The sequence below is a fragment of the Sus scrofa genome, chromosome 6 (genome assembly GCF_000003025.6).
Source record: "Sus scrofa isolate TJ Tabasco breed Duroc chromosome 6, Sscrofa11.1, whole genome shotgun sequence".
NCBI lineage: Eukaryota > Metazoa > Chordata > Mammalia > Artiodactyla > Suidae > Sus > Sus scrofa.
The window spans coordinates 160,056,300-160,074,770 of record NC_010448.4 but is presented as its reverse complement, the minus strand read 5'-3'; the positions used below and the strand labels follow the sequence as shown (position 1 = coordinate 160,074,770).

The following is an 18,471-nucleotide window of genomic DNA, read 5'->3' as shown; positions in this document are numbered from 1 at the left end:
AGTGAGAGGAACGTTCACGTACCTTCTGGAGAGAAGGAAAAGGTGTAAAGATGCTCATGGCCTGAGGCCTAGGGAGTGGGGAGGAGACCCACTAAGGTCGGTGGGGACCGAGGGGCTTCCGGGGGGCGTCGTCGGGGGCGGTCCGGCGGCCCCAGGGCGACGCAGGGAGCCCGGGGCCCCCGCCATCCCCAGGCCGCGCTCCCTCGCGTTCCCTGCGGCTCGTGCCCGGGCGGCCGCCGCAGTCCCGGCGCCGTAGCCGGGCGTGGGGTCCAGGGGGCGCTGTGGCCCAGCGGCGCCGGCGGCAGGAGCGGCCACGGCGACGCTGGAGGCTTCGCCGAGGATCCCCGCCTGCAGCACCTCGGTCGTCCCGCTGCAGCCTCGCACCCCCCGCCCGGCTCAGCGGCGCTCCTGCGGGATCCGCGTGGCTGCGGCGGCCCGGGAGCCCGATGAGGCTCGGCGGGCGCTGGGCCTCAGCACCAGCGGCGACCACAGCCCCTTCAGGAGTGGGAGGCTTCGCGGCGGCGGCGGCGGCGGCGCCTGGGGCCGGGCGGGTGCCCTCCGGAGGAGGCTGTGGGCTCAGGGACGACCCCCCGGCCATGCTGAGGCGGCGGCGGCCGCTGCTCGAGGTGAGTGTGACGCGGCGTCGCGCGGTCCCGGGCTCGCTGGCCTTTGGCCGCCCGGGGAGGGCCCTGGCGGCGAGACCTCGGGCCGGGCGGACGGGGCGTCCTGCCGCTGCGGCCGCCTCCCCCACCCAGGCTCGGGGGCCTCAGCCCTTCCTCCCCGCGTCCCCCGGGGGGCTGGAGGCGCGTGGGGGACGAGTAGGCCCCGCGTCGCCGGGAAGCCCTTGCCCCGGCCTGGGCTCCGGGGCGGCCGCGTCTGTGGAGAGCGGGGCTGGCAGGGTCCCTGGCACCCTTCGGGTTGGCCGCGGGCCCGGGCCGAGCGCAGCCTCTTACCCTGGGCCCCGCACGTACATCCCGGAGGGAGGCAGAGGACGCCTGTTTGCAAACAGCCTGGGCTTCTCGCGCCCCAGGCTCAGTCCCGAAGAGTCCCGGGGGTCGGGGGCGGGAGGGTGAGAAAGCCGGTGCGGAAAGCGCGGGGCCCTGGAAGCCCTTGGAACTCCCTGGAGTGTCATTCACCCATCCGACTGGCTTGAAAACAACCTTTTGCGTCTTCTTTGAGGTGAAATTTCATCACCTACCGGCAGCTCATCTCTGCTGCTTCTGTTACCTTTTGCTTCTAAGCGTGGTCTGCCTCGGAGAAAGCCCCATTCCAGCTTTGAGATGTTAACGTCTCCCAGATAATACTCAAAATTAGAAAAACATCTTTTTTAAAAAAACAAAGGTCTGTTCCCCCCATCACCCCTCCCCCCCGTAAGAGTGTGAGTATTGTAATGCCTTAGTCCGTGGTTCAAAATTGTCCCCCTAAATAGATCCATAGGATGGATGACAAGAGGATTTTAAAAAGTCATGCTAACTATCCCAGTAACAGAGACCTGATGGAAATAGGACATATTCTAGATTTTAGTAATTAAGTGATTTATTTTGGTATTAATATAAAAAAAAGTTGGTGATCACGGTTTGATACCATTAAGTCAGCCCTTTGGGTATTTATGATAAATGTGGTTCAGGTTATTCTTGTTTTCCTATAATGTATGTGAAGTATGGAGGATTATTAAGTACTTATAAAACTTTTATAATCCTGAAAATATATGTTTATTGTAGAAAATTTGAAAAGTACAGAGAAGTACTGTGCTGACCCTCAGTAAATGTTTAATAATAGGGGAAAAGTCACCCATCATCTTACAGAACGTTTTGGTCACTTAAAGTTTAAAATGGCTTGTATTACTGGTGATTTTTAAATTATTATCTCTGTATTAGCTTCAGAGTTAACTGTTCCATTTTACTGTTTAACATCCAGTCATTTGTATAAAAATGTTTTGCTAAATTACGTTGCAGTCATAGTTGAATTTATTAGCTACTACCTAAAAGACCCCTGATTTACCTCCTGTGCAGCTTCAGTTTTAAGGAGGTTTTGTGTATTGAACTTTTTTTTTTGAGGACCTGTTCTATTAGATGCCATAGCCTTGTATTGTTTTTTTGTTAAGATTTTCCCTAAATATTTATAACTGTAAAAAAATTGACTTCATTAAAAAGTTGGGGGGAGGTAGATTAATTTAGGTTTTAAAAAATCCAGTTCAGTTCTTACTGTGTCCCTAAAGACTATCATTATTAGAATCACTGAGAGTGCTTATTAGCATATGCAGATTCCTGGCACTCTGAACCACAATTTCTAGAGTGGTAAGTGACCCAAGATGTTCATTTTTATCAAGCTCCCCAGTACTTAGTCTTACTAAAGTTTTCGAATCACTGATAATAAGTTTAAAGTTTAACTAGCCTTATCAAGCTGAATGAAAATACCTGTTTTCTAGCAAAGTTATCAGTCTTAAGTGGCTATACAGTCATTTCTCATAGCAACAGCTGATGGTGTTATAATCTCGAGAAAATGATGATCTTTCAAGGGACAGCTGAGTCAATCTACGTAAACTTATTGAGGGCCTTTTTTGGTAGTTGTGGTGTTACAGAAGGATGCCTGGCCTCTTGAACCTTAGCTCTTAGTCTTGGACTTTGGTATCATTGTAAAATTCAGATAGTTATTATACTTATCTTGAAAGGCTTTTAGGGTAAATACATCTGAAAAAGGTTTTTGATCTGTAAAATATCTTTGTAAAATTTTATCTATTGGTATTAAGTGCCAGGTCCTGTTTTTGCTGTTTTGAGGAACACAAAAATGACCAAGGTCTCTGTTAGCAACTAGCTAATTATGGAAGCAGGATATGTTTAATTAACTGTTACAAGGCAGAGTCAGACAAGTGTAATGGAGTGGAACATGCTAGAACTCTCTTTAAGGCTTCTATAAACTGTTTAATCCAGTAGCTTGCTCTTTATTAGTAATTTTTATATATGATCATTCTTTTTTTTTTTTTTCCAACTCCTGATGCAGTGTTTTATTCTTTACAAAGAAAATTGTGTATGTTGCCTGGTAAGAGATAGTTTTATATTAACTCCTTTAGAAAGGCTTTGAGTGGAGATGATCCTGTTTCTTCCTCTGTTACTAAGCTACCTCTTTTCATTCCATTCAGTAAACTTTTATTTGGCCCTTGTTCTGTGCTAGTCACAGACTAGTTGCAGGGCACAAAACTTGTTTAAAAGATAACTGCTTGGATTTTAACTTAAATTCTCCTGTTCTTGGAGTTCTTGTTGTGGCTCAGCTTGTTAAGGACTCAACATAGTGTCTGTGAGGATGCCGTTTTGATCCCTGGCCTCATTCAGTGGGTTAAGGATCTGATGTTGTGGCTGTGATGTATGCTGCAGCTGCAGATCAGCTTGACTTTTCCTAAAGGGATGGTGTGTTTTGCGGTTGTTAATTGCCTTTTTTTTTTGGTCTTTTTAGGGCCACACCCTTGGCATATGGAGGTTCCCAGGCTAGGGGTCTAATCAGACTGTAGCCGCGGGCCTACGCCGGAGCCACAGCAACTCGGGATAAGATCCGCGTCTGCGACCTACACCACAGCTCACAGCAACATCGGATCCTTAACCTACTGAGGGAGGCCAGGGATGGAACCCGAAACCTCATGGTTCCTAGTTGGATTTGTTTCCACTTCGGCATGAAGGGAACTCCGTGTGGTTGTTAATTGCATGATGTGCTGAGTATGGAGTCAAATGTGGGTAGGAATCCTTACTGTAATCTTATTACAATCTTAGAGCAATGTGATGTGACATTTAGGTCCTCAGTTTCTTCTCTTTTTTTTGCCTTTTTAGGGCCACACCCACAGCACATGGAGGTTCCCAAGGTATGGGGTGAATCGGAGCTGTAGCCACTGTCCTGTGCCACAGCAACTTGGATCCTAGCTGTGTCTGCGACTTACACCACAGCTCATGGCAGTGCCAGATCTTAACTCACTGAGTGAGGCCAGGGATGGAACCCACAACCTCATGGTTCCTAGCCGGATTCGTTAACCACTGAGCCACGATGGGAACTCCCCTCAGTTTCTTACATGCTACTGGAATAATTGTACCCCTTAGTACTCAGGGCAGTAGAACAGGTTCCATGAGATAAAAGTAATCAAAAGCAGTAACTCTGTCACACAGAAGGTGCTCAATAAATCTTGGAGTTCCCGTTGTGGCGCAGTGATCAAATGTGAATCTACTAGGTGATCAAAATGGAATCCGACTAGGAACCACGAGGTTGCGGGTTCGATCCCTGGCCTTGCTCAGTGAGTTAAGGATCCGGCGTTGCCATGAGCTGTGGTGTAGGTCAAAGACGCAGCTTGGATCTGGCGTGGCTGTGGCTTAGGCTAGTGTCTGCAGCTCTGATTCGACCCCTAGCCTGGGAACCTCCACATGCCGAGGGAAGCGGCCAAAAGACAATAAATAAATAAATAAATAATAAAAAAAATAAAAATAAATCTTCAGTTACATTCCTCCTTTCGGGGGAAACAAAAACCAAAACCAGGCATTGGAATTTCTGTGTAACTTAACACTTCATAGTTTTACTTTTTTTAAAGATTGAGTTTACTTTTGGAATTTTTTGAAATTTTTGATTGAAAACAATTTTGATCTTAACTGTTACACACATTTTTCATTTCATTTTTAGCTAATAAATGAATCTGTATTTAGCTAATAAATTAGTTATTCCCTGTAAATAGCTAATAAATTAGCTATTCTTTGAAAATGTATACTTGTTACATTTTTGGAGGTTTTTTTCATTTTCAGTTACTCATTTTCAGAGTTTTACACGATCATTGATTTTACTTGTGTGTATTTACATTATATAGAACAACATTCTTAGTATATAATAATCAGTGAAAGCTTATTGTTGCAGTTACTGAATGGAAATAATCGTATACTGAATTTTCAGTGATATCAATTTATAAAACTTACACTAATCTTCAAAATATAGACTTTTCTTTATAAACTGCAGTAAATTAGAAATAGATTTTTTTTTTTTTTTTTTTGGCTGTGCCTGCAGTATGTGAAAGTTCCTGGGCCAGGGATTGAACCCAAGCCACAGTAGCAACCCTAGCTGCTGCAGTGACAATGTGGAATCCTTAACCCCCGAGGGAACTCCAATTAGAACTAGATTTTTATTTTTTTATTGTTTATTTATTTTTTATTTTATTTTTGTCCTTCCAGGGCCACACCCTAGGCATATGAAGGTTCTCAGGCTAGGGGTCACATTGGAGCTACAGTTGCTGGCCTACACCAGAGTCATGGCAACGTGGGATCCAAGCCACGTCTGCGACCTACACCACAGTTCATGCCAATGCTGGATCCTTAACCTACTGAGCAAGGCCAGAGATTGAACCCGAATTCTCATGGATGCTAGTTGGGTTCATTAACTGATGAGCCACGACAGGAACTCCCTAGAATTATATTTTTATGACCTCTTGGATATGGGGTCAGTCTTATAACATATATGACCCTGGGCAAGTTTCTTACCCTTAAGCCTCAATTTATTCTCTTGTAAAATGAAGCTGATGATAGCCGCTTTCTAGAATTATTGTGAGGATTAAATGATAGAAAGTGTAAATCAGAGTTGGAATTCAATCCAGTGAGTCCTGGTAAATCAGTGCTACCTTAGAGGTGGAAAATGTAGTTCTTGTTTACTTCTGTTTGAAAGAACTTGAGGAGTTCCTATCGTGGCACAGTGGTTAACAAATCTGACTAGGAACCATGAGGTTGAGGGTTTGATCCCTGGCCTTGCTCAGTGGGTTAACAATCCCGAGTTGCTGTGGCTCTAGTGTAGGCGGGTGGCTACAGATCCAATTAGACCCCTATCCTGGGAACTCCATATGCCCTGGGAGCAGCCTTAGAAAAGGCAAAAAGACAAAAAAAAAAAAAAAAAAAAAAAAAAAAAACTTGGAAGATCATTATAGAGTTTACTACTAAGGAAACAATTAGTATGATTAATTTTATGTATTAGAGATTGCTAAATTAAGGAGAAACCAAGGTAATGGAATTGGTATTTTAATTGTGTATTTAGTAGAATGCCTTATAGTTTACAATACTCAGTAATTTTTATGTAATAAAATAATTTAAATGTTATTTATAAAATATTTCCTGTTAAATTTTTTTTCTTTGGAATTATTATAAATAGACCATTTATAAAACTGAACTATTAAGAAAAATTAAAACAGTATATAATGAAGTACTTTTTTTGTTTGTTTGTTTGTTTTGCTTTTTAGGGCCACACTGGCGGCATATGGGGGTTCCTAGGCTAGGGGTCCTATCGGAGCTACAGCTGCCAGCCTACACCACAGCCACAGCTACACCAGATGGAGCTGCATCTGCGACCTAAACCGTAGCTCATAGCAATGTTGGATCCATAACCCACTGAGTGAGGCCAGGGGGTTATTAGTCAGATTCGTTTCCTCAGCGCCATGATGGGAACTCCAATAAAGATGTACTTTTTGAGAACCTTTAATAGAATAAGGTAAAAATGAGGAAATCTTTTTGGACACACTGAAATAGAGAAAAAGACATTGAATGCATACTGGGCAAGGGAAAAGGAGAACTTAATGCATGTTGATGAGGCTCTTAAGGCTTTCGGGATTTTGCAGAACTCTTTTGCAAAAATCCTACAATTTTTTCTGTAAATTAACTTTTAGTTTAAATTTCTTACATTTATTTATGTTTAAAAATGGTTTTGTGGCCTTAGATTTTGACTATAATAGTTTATTTATTTTTTTATTACTCAGATGAATTTATTCACATCTGTAGTTATATAATGATTGTAACAATCTGATTTCACAGGATTTCCATCCCACAGCCCAAGCACATTCCCCCACCCCCCAAACTGTCTCCAAGACCATAAGGTTTTCAATGTCTGTGAGTCAGCATCTGTTCTGCAAAGAAGTTCAGTCTGTCCTTTTTTCAGATTTTACATGTCAGTGAAAGCATTTGATGTTGGTGTCTCATTGTGTGGCTGACTACACTTAGCATGATAGTTTCTAGGTCCATCCATGTTGCTAAAAATTTCAGTATTTCATTCTTTTTAATGGCTGAGTAATATTCCATTGTATATATGTACCACATCTTCTTGATCCACTCCTCTGTCGATGGACATTTAGGTTGTTTCCATGTCTTGGCTATTGTAAATAGTGCTGCAATGGACATTGGAGTACATGTGTCTTTGCGAGTCGTGATTTTCTCTGGATAGATGCCCCGGAGTGGGATTGCTGGATCAAATGGTAGTTCTATGTTTAGTTTTCTGAGGAATCTCCATACTGCTTTCCACAGTGGTTGCACCAATTCACAATCCCACCAACAGTGTACTAGGGTTCCTTTTTCTCCACGCCCTCTTCAGCACTTATTATTTGTAGACTTTTGGATGATGGCCATTCTGGCTGGTGTAAGGTGGTACCTCATCGTGGTTTTGATTTGCATTTCCCTAATAATGAGTGATGTTGAACACCTTTTCATGTGTTTTTTGGCCATTCATATGTCTTTGGAGAACTGTCTTTAGATCTTCTGTCCATTTTTTGATAGGCTTGTTTGTTTTTTTGGTATGGAGCTGCAGAAGGTGTTTATAAATTTTGGAGATTAATCCTTTGTCTGTCGATTCACTTGCAAATATTTTCTCCCATTCTGTGGGTTGTCTTTTCGTGTTGTTTAGGGTTTCCTTTGATATGCAGAAACTTTTAGGTGTGACTAGGTCCCATTTTTTTGTTTTGTTTTGTTTTTATGTCAATACTCTAAGAGGTGGATCTGAGAAGATGTTGGTGTCTTTTATGTCAGAGAGTGTTTGGCCTATGTTTTCCTCTAAGAGTTTGATAGTGTCTGGTCTTATATCTAGGTCTTTAATCCATTTGGAGTTTATTTTTGAGTATGGTGTTAGGGAGTGTTCTAATTTCATTCTTTTCCAGTTTTCCCAGCACCACCTATTGAACAAGCTGTCCTTTCTCCATTGTATATGCTTGCCTCCTTTGTCATAGATGAGTTGGCTGTAGGTGCGTGGGTTTAATTCTGGGCTTTCTATCTTGTTCCACTGATCTGTATTTCTGTCTTTGTGCCAGTACCATACGGTTTTGATGACTCTTGCTTTGTGGTATAGTCTGAAGTCCGGGAGCCTGATTCCTCCAGCTCCATTTTTCTTTTTCAGGATGTCTTTGGCTATTGTGGGTCTTTTGTGCTTCCAAACAAACTTTAAAATATTTTGTTCAAGTTCTGTGAAAAATGTCCTTGGTAATTTGATAGGGATTGCATTGAATCTGTAGACTGCCTTAGGTAGTATAGTTATTTCAATAATATTGACTCTTCCAATCCACGAGCATGGTATATCTTTCCATTTATTTGTTATTTCAATAATATTGACTCTTCCAATCCACGAGCATGGTATATCTTTCCATTTATTTGAAAGAAGTCATCTTTGACTTCTTTCATCAGTGGTTTGTAGTTTTCACTGTACAGGTCTTTTGTCTCTTTAGGTAGGTTTACTCCTAGGTATTTTATTCTTTTGGATGTGATGGTAAACGGGATTGCTTCCCTAATTTCTCTTTCTGATCTTTCATTGTTAGTGTATAGAAATGCCGTCGATTTCTGTGTATTAATTTTGTATCCTGTGACTTTGCCAAATTCGTGGATGAGCTCTAACAGTTTTCTGGTAGAGTCTTTAGGATTCTCTAGGTATAGTATAATGTCATCTGCAAATAGGGATAGTTTTACTTCTTCCTTTCCAATTTGGATTCCTTTTATTTCTTTTACTTCTCTGATTGCTGTGGCTAGGACTTCCAGAACCATGTTGAAGAATAGTGGCGAGAGCAGACATCCTTCTCTTGTTCCTGATCTCAGCAGGAATTCTTTCAGCTTTTCACCATTGAGAATGATGTTCGCTGTGGGTTTGTCATATATGGCCTTTATCATGTTGAGGTAGGTTCCCGTTATGTCCGCATTCTGAAGGGTTTTTATCAGAAATAGGTGTTGGATTTTGCCAAAGGCTTTTTCCGCGTCTATTGAGAGGATCATATGGTTTTTATTCTTCAGTTTGTTAATGTGGTGTATCACACTGATGGATTTGCGGATGTTGAAGAACCCTTGATAAATCCCACTTGATCATGATGTACAATCCTTTTAATGTATTGTTGGATGCGGTTTGCTAGTATTTTGTTGAGGATTTTTGCATCTGTGTTCATTAGTGAAATTGGCCTGTAGTTTTCTTTTTTTGTGGAATCTTTGTCTGGTTTTGGTGTCAGGGTGATGGTGGCCTCATAGAACGAGTTTGGGAGTATCCCTTCCTCTGTAATTTTTTGAAATAGTTTCACAAGGATAGGTGTTAGCTCTTCTCTAAATGTTTGATAGAATTCGCCTGTGAAGCCATCTGGTCCTGTTCTTTTGTTTTTTGAAAGTTTTTAAATCACCGTTTCAGTTTCAGTTCTTGTGATTGGTCCATTCATCTTTTCTATTTCATCTTGGTTTAGTCTTGGAAGATTGTACTTTAGCAAGAATTTGTCCATTTCTTCTAGGTTTTCTGTTTTATTGGTGTATAATTGCCTATAGTAGTCTCTTATGATCCTTTGTATTTCTGTGATGTCTGTTGTTACTTCTCCTTTTTCATTTCTAATTTTATTGATTTGAGTCCTCTCTCTCTTTTTCTTGATAAGTCTGGCTAAGGGTTTATCAATTTTGTTCATCTTTTCCAAGAATCAGCTTTTCATTTCATTGATCTTTTCTATGGGTTTCTTTGTTTCTATCTCATTGATTTCTGCTCTGATCTTTATGATTTCTTTCCTTCTACTAACTTTAGGTCTTGTCTGTTCTTCTCTCTCGAGCTGCTTTAGATGTAAAAGTTAGATTGTTTATTTAAGCTTTTTCTTGTTTCCTGAGGTGGGCTTGTATTGCTATAAACTTTCCTCTTAGAACAGCTTTTGCTGCATCCCATAGGTTTTGGAGTGTCATATCTTCGTTGTCATTTGCTGCTGGGTATTTTTTAATTTCCTCTTTGATTTCTTCAGTGATCCATTGGTTGTTAGTAGCATGTTGTTTAGTCTCCACGTGTTTGTGTTTTTTGCTGTTTTTTTCTTATTGTTGATTTCCATTCGTATAGCGTTGTGGTCAGAAAAGATGCTTGATATGATTTCAATTTTCTTAAAGTTACCGAGGTTTGATTTGTAGCCCAGGATGTGATCAATCTTAGAGAATGTTCCATGTGCACTTGAGAAGAATGTGTATTGTGTTGCTTTTGGATGGAATGTCCTATAAATATCTATGAAGTCCATCTGGTTTAATGCATTATTCAGGGCCTGTGTTTCCTTATTGATTTTCTGTCTGGTTGATCTGTCCATTGCTGTAAGTGGGGTGTTAAAGTCCACGACTATGATTGTGTTATTGTTGATTTGTCCTTTTAAGGTTGTTAGCAGTTGCGTTATATATTGTTGTGAGCATATGTTGGGTGCGTAGATATTTAAAATTGTTATATCTTCTTCTTGGATTGATCTTTGATCATTATGTAATGTCCTTCTTTGTCCCTTAAAATATTCTTCATTTTAAAGTATTTTGTCTGGTAAGAGTATTGCCACTCCAGCTTTCTTTTGATCCCTGTTTATGTGAAATATTTTCTTCCATCCTCTCACTTTCAATTTGTATGTGCCCCTAGAAGTGAAGTGGGTCTCTTGAAGACAGCATATATATATGGGTCTTGTTTTTGTATCCATTCAGCCAGTCTGTGTCTTTTGCTTGGGGCGTTTAGTCCATTAACATTTAAGATAATTACTGATATGTATGTTCTTATTACCATTTCATTAATTGCTTTGGATTTGTTTTTGCTGCTCTTTTTTTCTTTCCTTCTTCTCTTGTTCTTTTCTGCCTATAGAAGTTCCTTTAGTATTTGTTGTAAGGCTGGTTTAGTGTTGCTGAATTTTCTCAGCTTTTGCTTATCTGTGAAGGTTTTGATTTCTCCTTCAAATCTGAATGAGAGCCTTGCTGGGTAGAGTAATCTTGGTTGGAGGTTTTTTCCTTTCATCACGTTAAGTATATCATGCCACTCCCTTCTGGCCTGCAGAGTTTCTGCTGAAAAATCTGCTAATAACCTTATTGGGGTTCCCTTGTATGTTATTTGTTTCTTTTCCCTAGCTGCTTTCAAGATTTTCTCTGTCTTTAATTTTGATTAGTTTGATTAATATGTGTTTCGGTGTATTCCTCCTTGGGTTTTTTTTATATGGTACTTGTTGTGCTTCCTGGATTTGAATGAGTGATTCCTTTCCCATGTTAGGGAAGTTTTCAGCTATTATCTCTTGGAATATTTTTTCTGTCTCCTTCTCTCTCTCCTCCTTCTGGTACCCCTGTAATATGGATGTTGGTGTGTTTCACATTGTCCCAGAGATCTCTGAGACTCTCTTCATTTGTTTTCAATCTTTTTTCTCTTTTCTGTTCCGCATTCATAATTTCCACTAATCTGTCCTCCACCTCGCTTATTTGTTCTTCTGCCTCCTGTATTCTGCTATTAGCTGCTTCTAGTGAATTTTTTATTTCAGTTATTGTATTTTGCATCTCTTCTTGTTTAAGTTTTATATCTTGTATCTCTTTGGTCAGTGTTTCCTTATCCATCTTTGCCTCCAGTTTATTTCTAATGTCTTGCATCGTCTTCAGCATCAACAGTCTGAAGTCTTTTTCCTGGAGACTAAGAATCTCCTCCTTGCTTAGCTGATTTTCTGGGGTTTTTCCTTTCTCCCTCATCTGAGTTATAGTTCTTTGTCTTTTCATTTTTATAGGTTTTTGGTGTGGTGACCTTTTTACAGATAATAGAGTTGTAGCCTCCCTTCCTTCTGGTGTCTGCCCCCCTTGTGGCTGAAGTTGGTTTGGGGGGGCTTGCTGTAGGCTTCCTGATGGGAGGGGCTGATGCCTGCCCCCTGGTAGGTGGAGCCGATTCTAATCCCTCTGTTCGGTGGGGCTTAGTCTCTGGCTGGGATTAGAGGCAGCTGTGTGCCTGAGGGGTCTTTAGGCAGCCTGTTTACTGAGGGGCGGGGCTATGATCCCACCTGGATTGTTGTTTGCCCTGAGGCTTCTCAGTGCTGACTGATGGGTGGGGCCAGATTTTCCCAAAGTGGCCACCTCCAGAGAAAGGCAGCTGCTGGATATTCCCAAGAGCTTTGCCTTCAATGTCCTTCCCTCACAGCAAGCCACATTCACCCCTGTTTTCCCAGGATGTCTTCCAAGAACTGCAGGCAGGTTTGACCCAAATTCCGAAGGAGACCTCACTCTGCCCTGAGACCCAGTGCACGTGAAAGTCCGTTTGCGCCTTTTAACAATGGGGTCTCCATTTCCCTCAATCCCGTGGAGCTCCTGTGCACAAGCCCCACTGGCCTTCAGTGCCAGATACTCCAGGAGCTCTTTCTCCCAGTGCCAGATCCCCAGACATGGGGACTTGACGTGTGGCTCAGAACTCTCACTCCTGTAGGTGAGTCTCTGTGTTAAGAGTTACTTTCCAGTCTGTGGAGCTTCCCACCTGGGAGGTATGGGGTTGTTTATATCATGAAATAGCCCCTCCTACCTCCTGATATGGCCTCCTCTTTTTCTTCTGGAGTAGGGTATCTTTTTTAAGGTTTCCGGTCCATTTGGGTGGAGATTGCTCAGTCTTTAGTTGTGAATTTTGTTGTTTTTAGGAGAGAAGTTGAGCTCTAGTCCTTCTATTCGGCCATCTTAATCCCGTCTCCCTATAATAGTTTATTTAGTTGATAATTCTGTAGTGATTTGTCATCTTTTCAATTTTCTGGTTGTTTATGATATTCTCAAGGATATGTGACTTATTATCTTTGATGGCAGTTCTACTGTATTTTTTAAAATATAGAAGTAGTAAATTAAGACCTTAGATTTTAAAAATTAAACTTAAATGGAAATTTATTACCTTTTGAGGGAAGAAGTCTTAGGAAGTAAGCCCTGAAAATGGTAAAATAACTGTAGAATTTTTCATTAATTAAGGAAAATTTGGGTATTCTAGCCCCGGGTTCTTCTGGCAGTTTGAATAGCTGTAGAGAGTTTTCAAAATATGAAAAGGGGGAGTTCCCTGGAGGCCTAGTGGTTAGGACTCAGCATTTTCACTGCTGAGTCGGCCTGGGTTCACTTCCTGGTCTGATAACTGAGATCCCACATCAAAACCATTGTATGCCGTGGCAAAAAAAAAAAAAAAAAAAAAAAAAAAAAAGACATGAAGAACACATATATTTCAATAAATTTAGAATATTAGGTGAAGCTCAATTTTTTCTTTCTTTTTTGGCCCGTCTGCGGCATGTGGAGTTCCTGGGCCTATGCCACAACTGCAGCAACACAGGATCCTTTAACCCACTGTGCTGGACCAGGAATCACACCCATGACCTGGTGCTGCAGGGATGCTGCCAATCTCCTTCTGCCACTGTGGGAACTCCATAAAGCTCTATTTTTAAAGTGACAGCGTTGCCGAGATATAATTCAAAAACCATACAATTCACTGTTTAAAGTGTACAATTCGGTGCTATTAGTATATTCATAGTTATGCAGATATCACCACTATTTAATTTAACACATTTTCTTCACTCTAAAAAAAAAAACCCTTACCCAGGAGTTCACTAGTGGCTCAGCAGATTAAGGATCTGGCTTTGTCTTTGCTGCGGATCTAGTTTCTGCTGTGGCACGGAGTCAGTCCCTGGCCAGGGAGCTTCCGCATGCTGCAGGTGTGGCAAAAAAAGAAAGAAAGAAACAAACCCATACCCATTAGCAGTCACTTTCCACTTTGCCCAGTCTTCCCAGCTCTAGGCAACCTCTAGTATACTTTCTGCCATTTTGGATTTTCCTATCTATTCTGGACATTTCGTATGACTGGAGTCATGAGATGCGTGACTGATTTCATTTATTTAGCATAATGTTTTTAGGGTTTGTTCATGTTGTAGTCTGTATCAGTTTTTCTTTTTCTTTTTTTTTTTTTACTCTTAGATATTCCATTATATGGATATATCAGGTTTTACTTATCCATTCAGTTTGGGTTGTTTCTGCTTTTTGACTATGAGTAATGTTGCTATGGATATGTCTCATATTTTTCTTTCTCTTGGATATGTACCTAGAAGTGGAATTAGTGAGGTTAAATATTAACTCTGTTTAAAACTTTTGGAGAACTGCACCGTTTTACATTAAGCAGTGAATGAGGGTTTCTTCACATTCTCACCAAAGCTTGCTATTATCTGTCTTAAACATAGCCCTTGTCATGGGTGCGAAGTGGTAAGGTAAGGCTCTATTTGAATTTATAAATTCTTTTTTTGGCCTCACATGCAGCATGTAGAATTTCCCTGGACCTGGGATTGAGCCCAAGCCGTAGCAGTGACAATGCCAAATCCTTAACCATTAGGCCACCAGGGAACTCCAGAAATTTGTAACTTTTATTTATAATCTTTAGGTAAAATGTTGAAGCTTTTACTTGCAAATAGCCAAATGCTTTGATGATAAGGAGTTTTTTCGCTTGAGGATAAAAGCTGTGAACTTTCTAGTTTCGTCTTTAGTAAGCAGTGAGCTGGTTAACCACATTGGGTGGTGATAGGGAAAGTGGTGTGGGAACTTCAACTAAGATTGTCGTCTAAGAATATTTCTTAACAAAAGGCAGTTGTAAGCCATAGGTTTAGTTTTCCTTTAACTGCTAAAACATTTCTAAAAAGTTGAGTCCAATCACGTATTTACCTACTAACATTTTTAAGCACTCAGGTCTGACAGATTTTAAGGATTATTATTACCTCTCCATGATATATAATTTTATATAAACAGATTAGTCAGAAATACAAGTTATTTACAGTAAGATTCTTTATTCCTACATGTAGTATAATCCCCTATTGTTTGTTCCTGGTCAAGATATTAAAACTTCTCTCTGAGGTTTTGTAGAACATAGTTCAAAGTCAGCAATAGTGACTTACTGATGTTTCTAAAGCTTTTTCAAACTAGTTAGGAAATTCTGCAGGTAACCATTGTCTGAGAAAGCAGAGTGTATTTTGGGCCTTCATTCCACATACAGTGGATCACTCACAATATTTTTCCATTTGATTATGATCGCTTTTAGATCTTTTAATGCTGCCTTTGAATGGTTTGTTACACAATCTTATAGTTGCTTTGGATGCCATAATTTCTGTATGAAGTCATGAAAAACAGCAGTTCTGGAGTCTTTTTGCTGGGATTAATGAAAAGGTAATCATTTCTGTTTGTAATACTGTTATGTATTACAAACAAGTTATGGTAAGATTTGGTAGTTTATCTGCCAGTTTTATTAAAAGGAGGAAAGCGTAAAAACATGTTTTTATTATTATTTCCAAACATAACAGAGCCTACTCAGAATTCTCTTTTTTAAAACAAAGAGCAAGCAGTATTCAGATTTTGTGAAATTTTGCATGAGGCTTTATATAAATTTTAGTCTCCATTTTTCGTTTTCAATGGAATGAAACAACCCCTAAAAGTAACTGAAGTAAAACACTTCCAGTTTGAGAGAAAAATTTAAACTTCAGAATACATCATCTAGACCTTTTCTTTTTTTTTTTTTTTTTTTGTGATTCTGGTGACGTAGGAACTGCTCATAGTTTTTGTTTTAAATTAGTAGCTAAAGCAAATTATTTTTGAGATTAGCGTGAGGCAACCTTTGGAAATTTCTGCTCAATGGTTAAAAAACAAGGTTGAGATTCTTTAATCTGGCACAGCCTTTCGCAATCTGGTTCCAACCTAAGCATTCCTCACTCTTGTTTCTGCATGCCCCATTATCCAATCCTCCCAAGATTCCAGGTTTGCAAATTTTTCCTTGATTTCTTTTACCTTTATTACTAATTTGTATAATGTAAAAGTTTCGTTGTCTTTCTGCTAGGTGTTTCACATCTGTTATTTATTTATTTATTTATTTTGTCTTTTTAGGGCTGCACCTGCAGCATATGGCGGGTCCCAGGCTAGAGGTTGAATGGGAGTTACAGCTGCTGGCCTCCGCCACAGCCACAGCAATGCCAGATCCGAGCCATGTCTGTGACCTACACCACAGCTCATGGCAATGCTGAGTGAGGCCAGGGATCGAACCTGCATCCTCATGCATGCTAGTCGGATTTCACGTCTATTAGTTTTAATTCTTAAAATGATCCTATAATATCCATGGTATCATGCATGCTTTGCAGCTGAAGGACTTGAGGCTTGGAGAGTTTTATACACTTTCCTGAGCCCACATCCATGATTCAAACTGTATTTCTGACTACACAGTACACACACTTTTTCATCGTGTTAACTTCCTCATGTGTTCTATATTTGTTTTATCCTAAAATTTTCCTTAGGAAGTATTCAGATTAGGAGAGCACAACTTTAGTTGATTGGTTTTGGTGGATAATTTGCCTTTGAAGTACACTACTGGCATGTCGCACTTTGTATAAGAAAAAGAGGTGTATGTGCATGTATTTTGAGAATTTCAGCTTTCAGATACTGATTATTGAAGTAGATAAATGCCTGCTTTGTGATTATTGGATAACATGTAATAACCAATCTCTGGATCTCATTTCTGTGATGAGAAAATGAGCAGTGGACTAGATGTTAAGGCCCCTTCCACATTTAATATTCTATTGAACATTTCTAAAGAAGAGCTGAATGAAAAGATAGAGAGCATCTAGAAAAGTCTAGTCAGTGGAGACTATCAATGAAGTAACAGAATAGAGCCACTATGGATAGTAGCTGAGAAAGGTAGGAGAGAGATTGTAATTTACATAAAATTTTTCCCTGTAATGAGTAAAGGGAATACATACACACACACACACACACACACACACACACACACACATATTTTTTTTTTGTCTTTTGTCTTTTTAGGGCTGCACCGCTGCATGTGGAGGTTTGCAGGCTAGGGGTCTAATGGGAGCTGTAGCCACCGGCCTACACCACAGCCATGGCAATGCCAGATCCGAGCTATGTCTACAACCTACACCACAGCTCACGGCAACACCGGATCCTCAACTCACTGAGCGAGGCCAGGGATCAAACCTGCAACCTCATGGTTCCTAATCAGATTCGTTTCCACCGCGCCATGACGGGAACTCCAGGAATTTATTTCTGAATAAAGATGCAGAAACTCTGGAAATGAGCTGGATGAATAGTTTGTGACTGAGACCTCTTTCTTCTCTGCCTATTGGTCCCTTTATTCTGCCCTTTCTTGTGATGTGTATATGTTTGTGAAAAATGCATGTAGAGCTGTGTTACATGAAAATAACTAGGTCACCAGTAGCACACTTGAAATAATTAAAGCTTTCATATTGCTCATATGAATATGAATTCAGTAATTGAGCAATTAAAATGTGGGGCCATTGTAGATCTTCAGAGAATTTGTTGGTAAAGCAAAGGAGGCCATGTTTTGCATTCAAAAAGGATTAATTTTAGTGACAAAACTTTTATATATAGCTTTCCCATACTGGATGTCTTAGAGATGCTAATATTGACATGTAGATAATCAGGTGGTCTTTTGACTAGTGGGAAAATTGTTACCTAGCTGGAAAATTACCCATGCTTTTCCTTGTTAGCTTCTTCTGGAGTCCTTGGATCAGTGAATCTTGACTTAGCAAAGAAATCATCCTCAGCCAGGAGCAAGGAAGTATTCTTTCGTCAAATAAATGTGGGTTTTTTAGCATACTAGATCCCTCAGGTAGAGATTTGTAAATATACATTGATATTTTAAAAACTGAAGGGTAAAAGTAAAGAAACTTGTTTTACTTTGTTTAGCAATTTATTACCCAGACTAATTGGCTGTGGAACCCCTTTTTTCCCATGTAATACTTAGTAATATAGCTCTTACTGATCTAGGTCAACTTTGGTCTGTTTTATAGAGCCTCACCCTCACAATATCCATGACTGTTTGAACCCTCAGGTGATCAGCCCTTTTGCTTCCTGAAGGACCTCATTCTATTACTGTTACTGCTGATTATTAGAAAATTTCTTTGTTATTTAACCAAAGATCTGCTTTTCTTTAATATCTGTCCTTTTGTTGCTTTCCTCGATAAAATTATGCAGAATAACATTCTCATCTTAATATCTTCAGATGACAATATCTCGTCTTCCCTGGCATAGTGATTAAAAGCTCAGGCTTTAGAGTGAGACTGCTTGGGTTCAAATTTTAGTTCTACTGCTTTCGCCTTGTGATCTTGGGCAAGTTAATTAGCATTTCTGTGCCTCAGTTTCCTCATCTGTAAAAAGGGAATAACAATAATACTTTGGTGGGTTAAATGAGATGATCCATATAAAGAGACAATTACATAGTGTGTTGGTTTGGTCCCCTGGGAAACAGACACTGAGATGGAGTTAGTGGTGCAAGAGATTTTTATGGGGGCGGGGCTAGATAATGGAGTGCCTGTGAAGGGAAAGGGAGAGGAAGCTGTACTGAGCAAGGAGAACCTTAGTCTGTGATGCAGATATGAAAAAAAAAAAAGAAAAAAATATGTCAGCCGACCCATTAAGACGC

General features: G+C 40.4%; 1 protein-coding gene and 1 pseudogene across 3 annotated transcripts in view; one reads left to right on the top strand and one right to left on the bottom strand.

Annotated features, from left to right (window-relative positions):
* LOC110261408 lies at nucleotides 55-1,132 on the bottom strand (annotated as a pseudogene).
* Nucleotides 295-18,471, top strand: part of ZFYVE9 (zinc finger FYVE-type containing 9) — a 201,742-nt gene continuing 183,565 nt past the window's right edge. For 2 of the 3 annotated variants that reach the window (XM_021096648.1, XM_021096646.1), the window contains exon 1: nucleotides 296-626. The gene's annotated coding sequence lies outside the window, so the exon portion shown is untranslated. Of the gene's footprint in view, nucleotides 627-18,471 lie in introns of all 3 variants that reach the window. The other variant, XM_021096647.1, reaches the window with a different exon arrangement.